Source organism: Heterodontus francisci, unplaced genomic scaffold (genome assembly GCF_036365525.1).
Source record: "Heterodontus francisci isolate sHetFra1 unplaced genomic scaffold, sHetFra1.hap1 HAP1_SCAFFOLD_43, whole genome shotgun sequence".
Taxonomy (NCBI): Eukaryota; Metazoa; Chordata; class Chondrichthyes; order Heterodontiformes; family Heterodontidae; genus Heterodontus; species Heterodontus francisci.
In genome coordinates, this window is record NW_027141852.1 from 6511936 (window position 1) to 6518521 (window position 6586).

At 42.3% G+C, this 6586-nt stretch overlaps 1 non-coding gene across 1 annotated transcript; it reads left to right on the forward strand.

The window, feature by feature from the left end:
* The first annotated feature begins 461 nt into the window (after positions 1-461).
* On the forward strand, positions 462-550 carry trnap-agg (transfer RNA proline (anticodon AGG)). Its single transcript is given in 2 exon segments — positions 462-497; positions 515-550. It is a non-coding gene; the product is annotated as a tRNA-Pro (tRNA).
* The last annotated feature ends 6036 nt before the right edge of the window (positions 551-6586 follow it).

Sequence of the window (6586 nt, forward strand, 5' to 3'; positions counted from 1 at the left end):
GCAATTAAGCAGCAGAAACTCCACAGTCTGTCAGGGTTAAAGAAACATTGCAAGGTGAGGATACAGCGAAGTGGTTTGATTGGGCAGATGGAGACATGATTCCACTTGTGGTGGTGTCTGAAGCAAAGGCCAGAAATACAAAATTGTCATTAATAAAAGAAATGAGGAATTCATGAAAAATGTAGTAACGTAGTGAATGGTTAGAATAAGGATAGAATAGAAAGTGAGATTGGATGGACAGAAGCAGTCTGAAAGGATGGCTGAAACAAAAGGTGAGTGCCCTGAAATGTTAACTGTGTTTCTCACAGCACAGATGCTGCCAGAGCTGCTGAACATTTCCAGCACTTTCTGTTTTTATTTCCGCATTTGCAGGATGTTGCTTTGATCTGAAAAAAAATGGATGATTGGCTGGGGGGTTCCAGTGAAATTCCACAGCAGCTAATAAAGCTTGACTTGTCAGTGGCTCGTTGGTCTAGGGGTATGATTCTCGCTTAGGGAGTATGGTTAATTAACATGCGAGAGATCCCGGGTTCAAGTCCCGGACGAGCCCTGGTCTGCTGGCATTTTTAGATTACGGTTATCTATTGGTTTCAGCCTTGCAGAAGGTGGAATTGACTTCCATGCGGAGCTGGCTTGAGGACCAGACAACTGGATTCTAAGAGCTTGTCGACAAAATTGCAATTAACTAAATGGACAGATAGCCAAGTGGGAATATGACGTTGTTGCTGCAATTGTGACCTGACTCCAAAAACAACAGGACTGGGTTCTGGAATGGAATTCTTCAGTGTTTCTGTTGTTTGGCTTGCATTGACTCATCGATTTTCTTGTTTTTCACTTTGTCGATGCCTTTGAATAATTGTGGATCCTTCTTCAGGGTGTCTTCTTTCACCAGGTAGTTCTGACCTCTGATGATGTTGATTGGAATCAGCTTCAACTCGCTGATAGTTTTGGAAGAGAGCAGATTTCCTTTGCTTGAGTCTACAACATGGAACTCAGTCTGACATGTGGACCCATGGGAGGATTTGAATGCCATCCCTGCGTTGGAGTTGCATCCATCCAATAAGAGACCGAGTAGAAGTGACAGTTCTGTCAGTCGAATATGAGACTTTTAATGGCAGGGTTGTGAGTTTGAGTGCCATTCTGTTTTTCCCTTTTGTAAGGCTTCATGAGCAGAGAGTACAGGGAGTGTTTGAAATGAGCAAGTCTCGCTTTGATTCAGGACTCTTACCTCTCAGCAGCATCTCACTATGAAAGATTGAATTTGATCTCATTTCATTCTCAGCTCGGGGTCTGTGCGGCTCAGTGGCACTTCTGGCTGTCTCCCGCTTCACAATCCATCAGTACTGAGAAAGCAATGGGGAATATTACTCACATGTTGTGTTCTTTAATTTTTTGGAAAACTTGAATGTATGTATTTTCTTCCAAAACAAGGACACCAAGCCACTGTTAACATAGGTCTGAAATAGCTCAGTTGGGAGAGCGTTAGACTGAAGATCTAAAAGTCCCGGGTTTCAGCAATTTTGCTTCCTTATGCGTCCCTTGCCTTGGTTCTGATTTACCGGTTGCACAATTTACTTTGAAATTATTCACCAAGCACCAGTGGATTGAATTTGAGAAACAACACAGAGTCATTTACAGCACAGAAGGTGGTCGTTTGGCCTATCACGTCCATGCTGGCTCTCCCCGGAGCAATCTAGTCAGTTCCACTCACCAGCTCGATCCCTTTCCTCCTGCAAGTTTCTTTCCTTCAAGTATCCATCTTATTTCCTTTTCAAATCATTGATTGTCTCTGCTTCCATCACACTCGTGGGCCAAGACATTACCACCTACAACATAAAAAATTCCACCTCATCAAGGATGGGAAATACTTACATCTTCTCTATTTGCTTATTCTCTATTTCTATGAGAATAGACTGACAGACAACATGAAAGGAAACCCAAAAATCTTCGAGCAGCATGTAAATGATAAGTGGGTAGTAAGAGGTTGAGTCGGGCCTATGAGGGACAAAAAGGATAATATAAGCTTAGAGGTGCAGGGCAATGTTAATCTACTTAATGAGTACTTTGTATCAGTGATCACTAAGGAAGTGGAATTTGACAAAATATCAGTCGAAGTGAAGAGAGTAGAGTCAATGGAGAGGGTACAAATGGAGAGAGGGAGGTACTAAAAAGGCTGGCTGTGCTTAGGGAAGATAAATCACCTGGTCCGGATGGCTCACATCCCAGGTTGCGAAAGGAAATGCGGATGCAGATAACGGAAGGGCTTGCTATAATCTTCCAATCTTCCCTGGATACGGGGGAGGTGCCAGAGGATTAAACAGTGGCAAATGCGACACCCTTATTCAACAAAGGGTGTAAGGACAGTCCGGGTAACTACAGGCTAGTTAGATTAACAGCAGCGGTGGGTAAGGTTTTAGAAAGAATAATCTGGGTAAAAAATCAACAGTCACTTGGAGAGGTTTGAGTTAATTAAGGAGAGTGAGCATGGATTTATAAATGGGAGTTCATGCTTGACTAATCTAACTGCATTTTTTGATGAACTAACAGAGCAGGTTGATGAAGGGAATGCAGTGGATGTTGTTTATATGGATTTTAAGGAAGCGTTTGACAAGGTACCACAAAAAAGGGCGGTTAACAAAATTGAGGTTCGTGGTATAGGAGGGTCAGTGTCCAATTGGATAGAAAATTGGTTTAAGGACAGAAAACAGCGAGTCTTATTAAATGGTTCTTTGTCAGACTGGAGGATAGTCGACAGTGGTGTTCCCCAAGGGTCAGTGCTAGAACCACTGCTTTTGTTGCTCAAGATAAGTGACTTGGATCTTGGAATACAGAGTAGAATCTCAAAATATGCCGATGACACCAAACCTGGAGGAGCGGCAAACAGTGAGGATGATATGAACTGCCTGCAACAGGACAGTGATAGGCTAGCAGAATGGGCAGACAGGTGGCAGATGGAATTTAATAGTGACAAGTGTGAGGTGATGTATTTTGGCATAAGGAATAGGGAGAGGCAATATATACTTAATGGCACAGTTCTAAAGAGTGTACTGGAATAGAGGGACTTGGGATTCATGTGCATCAATCTTTGAAGGAGGCAAGTCATATTGCGAGAGTGGTTCGCAAAGCATATGGGATCTTGGGCTTTATAAATAGAGGCATTGAGTACAAAAGCAGGGAAGTTATGCTGAACCATTATAAAACTCTGGTTAGGCCCCAATTGGAGTGTTGCTTCCAGTTCTGCTCAGCAGACTTTAGAAAGAATGTGAGGGTCCTTGAGAGGACGCAGAGGCGATTTACCGGAATGGATCCAGGGATGGGAGATTTTAGTTACAAGGTTAGGTTGGAAAAGCTAGGATTATTCTGCCTTTCTCAAAGGAGATTGAGTGGAGAATTGATAGAGGTGTCTCACACCTCTAGAGAACAGGCCATCCTGGACTGGGTATTGTGTAATGAGAAAGGATTAGTTAACAATCTTGTTGTTCCCTTGGGGAAGTGCGCCCCTAATATGATAAAATTCTTCATTAAGATGGAGTTGATTCCGAGACTCGGGTCCTGAATCTAAACAAAGAAAACTATGAAGGTATGAGGCGGGAGTTGGCTATGATAGATTGGGGAACGTTACTTAAAGGGTTGACAGTGGATAGGCAATGGCTAGCATTTAAAGAGCGCATGGATGAATTACAACGATTGTTCATTCCTGTCTGTGCAAAAGTAAAACAGGAAGGGTGGCTCAACTGTGGCTTACAAAAGAAATTAAGGAAAGTATTAGATCCAAGGAGGAGAAATATAAAATGGCCAGAACAAGCAGCAAACCTGAAGATTGTGAGCAGTTTGGAATTTCGCAGAGGAGGACAAAAGGATTGATTAAGAAGGGGGAAATAGAGTATGAGAGTAAGCTAGCAGAGAACATAAAAACTGACTGTAAAAGCTTCTTTAGATATGTGTAGAGAAAAAGATTAGTGAAGACAAATGTGGGCCCCTTACAGTCAGAAACGGGGGAATTTATAATGGGGAACAAAGAAATGGCAGACCAATTAAATACATACTTTGGATCTGTCTTCACAAAGGAGGATACAAATTATCTCCCAGAAATGTTGGGGAACATAGGGTCTAGTGAGAAGGAGGAACTGTATGAAATCAGTATTAGTAGGGAATGTTTGGGAAATTGATGGGATTGAAGGCCGATAAATCCCCAGGGCCTGATAATCTACATCCCAGAGTACTTAAGGAAGTGGCCCTTGAAATAGCAGATGCATTTCTGGTCTTTTTTCAAAATTCTATCGACTCTGGAACAGTTCCAATGGATTGGACGGTAGTTAATGTAACTCCACTATTTAAAAAAAGAGGCAGAAAGAAAACACCGAATTATATACCGGTTAGCCTGAAATCAGTCGGGGGGGAAATGCTGGAGTCCATTATAAAAGATGTAATAGCAGAGTGCAATAATAACTCGTCTCCACTCCTAGTATTTCTAAATCCCACACATTCACTATAATGTGAACAATTATTTCCTGTTGTGTCTCTCTCAGATTTGTAAACTTCACTGTATTGGAGTGAGGTGACATCTACTGGCGGGAAGCAAGAACTGCAATTAAGCAGCAGAAACTCCACAGTCTGTCAGGGTTAAAGAAACATTGCAATGTGAGGATACAGCGAAGTGGTTTGATTGGGTAGATGGAGACATGATTCCACTTGTGGTGGTGTCTGAAGCAAAGGCCAGAAATACAAAATTGTCATTAATAAAAGAAATGAGGAATTCATGAAAAATGTAGTAACGTAGTGAATGGTTAGAATGTGGATAGAATAGAAAGTGAGATTGGATGGACAGAAGCAGTCTGAAAGGATGGCTGAAACAAAAGGTGAGTGCCCTGAAACGTTAACTGTGTTTCTCACAGCACAGATGCTGCCAGAGCTGCTGAACATTTCCAGCACTTTCTGTTTTTATTTCCGCATTTGCAGGATGTTGCTTTGATCTGAAAAAAATGGATGATTGGCTGGGGGGTTCCAGTGAAATTCCACAGCAGCTAATAAAGCTTGACTTGTCAGTGGCTCGTTGGTCTATGGGTATGATTCTCGCTTAGGGTGCATGGTTAATTAACATGCGAGAGATCCTGGGTTCAAGTCCCGGACGAGCCCTGGTCTGCTGGCATTTTTAGATTAAGGTTATCTATTGGTTTCAGCCTTGCAGAAGGTGGAATTGACTTCCATGCGGAGCTGGCTTGAGGACCAGACAACTGGATTAAAAGAGCTTGTCGAAAAAATTGCAATTAACTGAATGGACAGATCGCCAAGTGGGAATATAAAGTTGTTGCTGTAATTGTGACCTGACTCCAAAAACAACAGGACTGGGTTCTGGACTGGAATTGAATGGAATTCTTCAGTGTTTCTGTTGTTTGGCTTGCATTGACTCATCGATTTTCTTGTTTTTCACTTTGTCGATGCCTTTGAATAATTGTGGATCCTTCTTCAGGGTGTCTTCTTTCACCAGGTAGTTCTGACCTCTGATGATGTTGATTGTAATCAGCTTCAACTCGCTGATAGTTTTGGAAGTGAGCAGATTTCCTTTGCTTGAGTCTACAACATGGAACTCAGTCTGACATGTGGACCCATGGGAGGATTTGAATGCCATCCCTGCGTTGGAGTTGCATCCATCCAATAAGAGACCGAGTAGAAGTGACATTTCTGTCAGTCGAATATGAGACTTTTAATGGCAGGGTTGTGAGTTTGAGTGCCATTCTGTTTTTCCCTTTTGTAAGGCTTCATGAGCAGAGAGTACAGGGAGTGTTTGAAATGAGCAAGTCTCGCTTTGATTCAGGACTCTGACCTCTCATCAGCATCTCACTATGAAAGATTGAATTTGATCTCATTTCATTCTCAGCTCGGGGTCTGTGCGGCTCAGTGGCACTTCTGGCTGTCTCCCGCTTCACAATCCATCAGTACTGAGAAAGCAATGGGGAATATTACTCACATGTTGTGTTCTTTAATTTTTTGGAAAACTTGAATGTATGTATTTTCTTCCAAAACAAGGACACCAAGCCACTATTAATGTAGGGCTGAAATAGCTCAGTTGGGAGAGCGTTAGACTGAAGATCTAAAAGTCCCAGGTTTCAGCAATTTTGCTTCCTCATGCGTCCCTTGCCTTGGTTCTGATTTTCCGGTTGCACAATTTACATTGAAATTATTTACCAAGCACCAGTGGATTGAATTTGAGAAACAACACAGAGTCATTTACAGCACAGAAGGTGGTCGTTTGGCCTATCACGTCCATGCTGGCTCTCCCCGGAGCAATCTAGTCAGTTCCGCTCACCTGCTCGATCCCTTTCCTCCTGCAATTTTCTTTCCTTCAAGTATCCATCCAATTTCCTTTTCAAATCATTGATTGTCTCTGCTTCCACCACACTCGTGGGCCAAGTCATTACCACCCACAACAAAAGAAAGTTCCACCTCATCAAGGATGGGAAATACTTACATCTTCTATATTTGCTTATTCTCTATTTCTATGAGAATAGACTGGCAGTCAACATGAAAGGAAACCCAAAAATCTTCGAGCAGCATGTAAATGATAAGTGGGTAGTAAGAGGTTGAG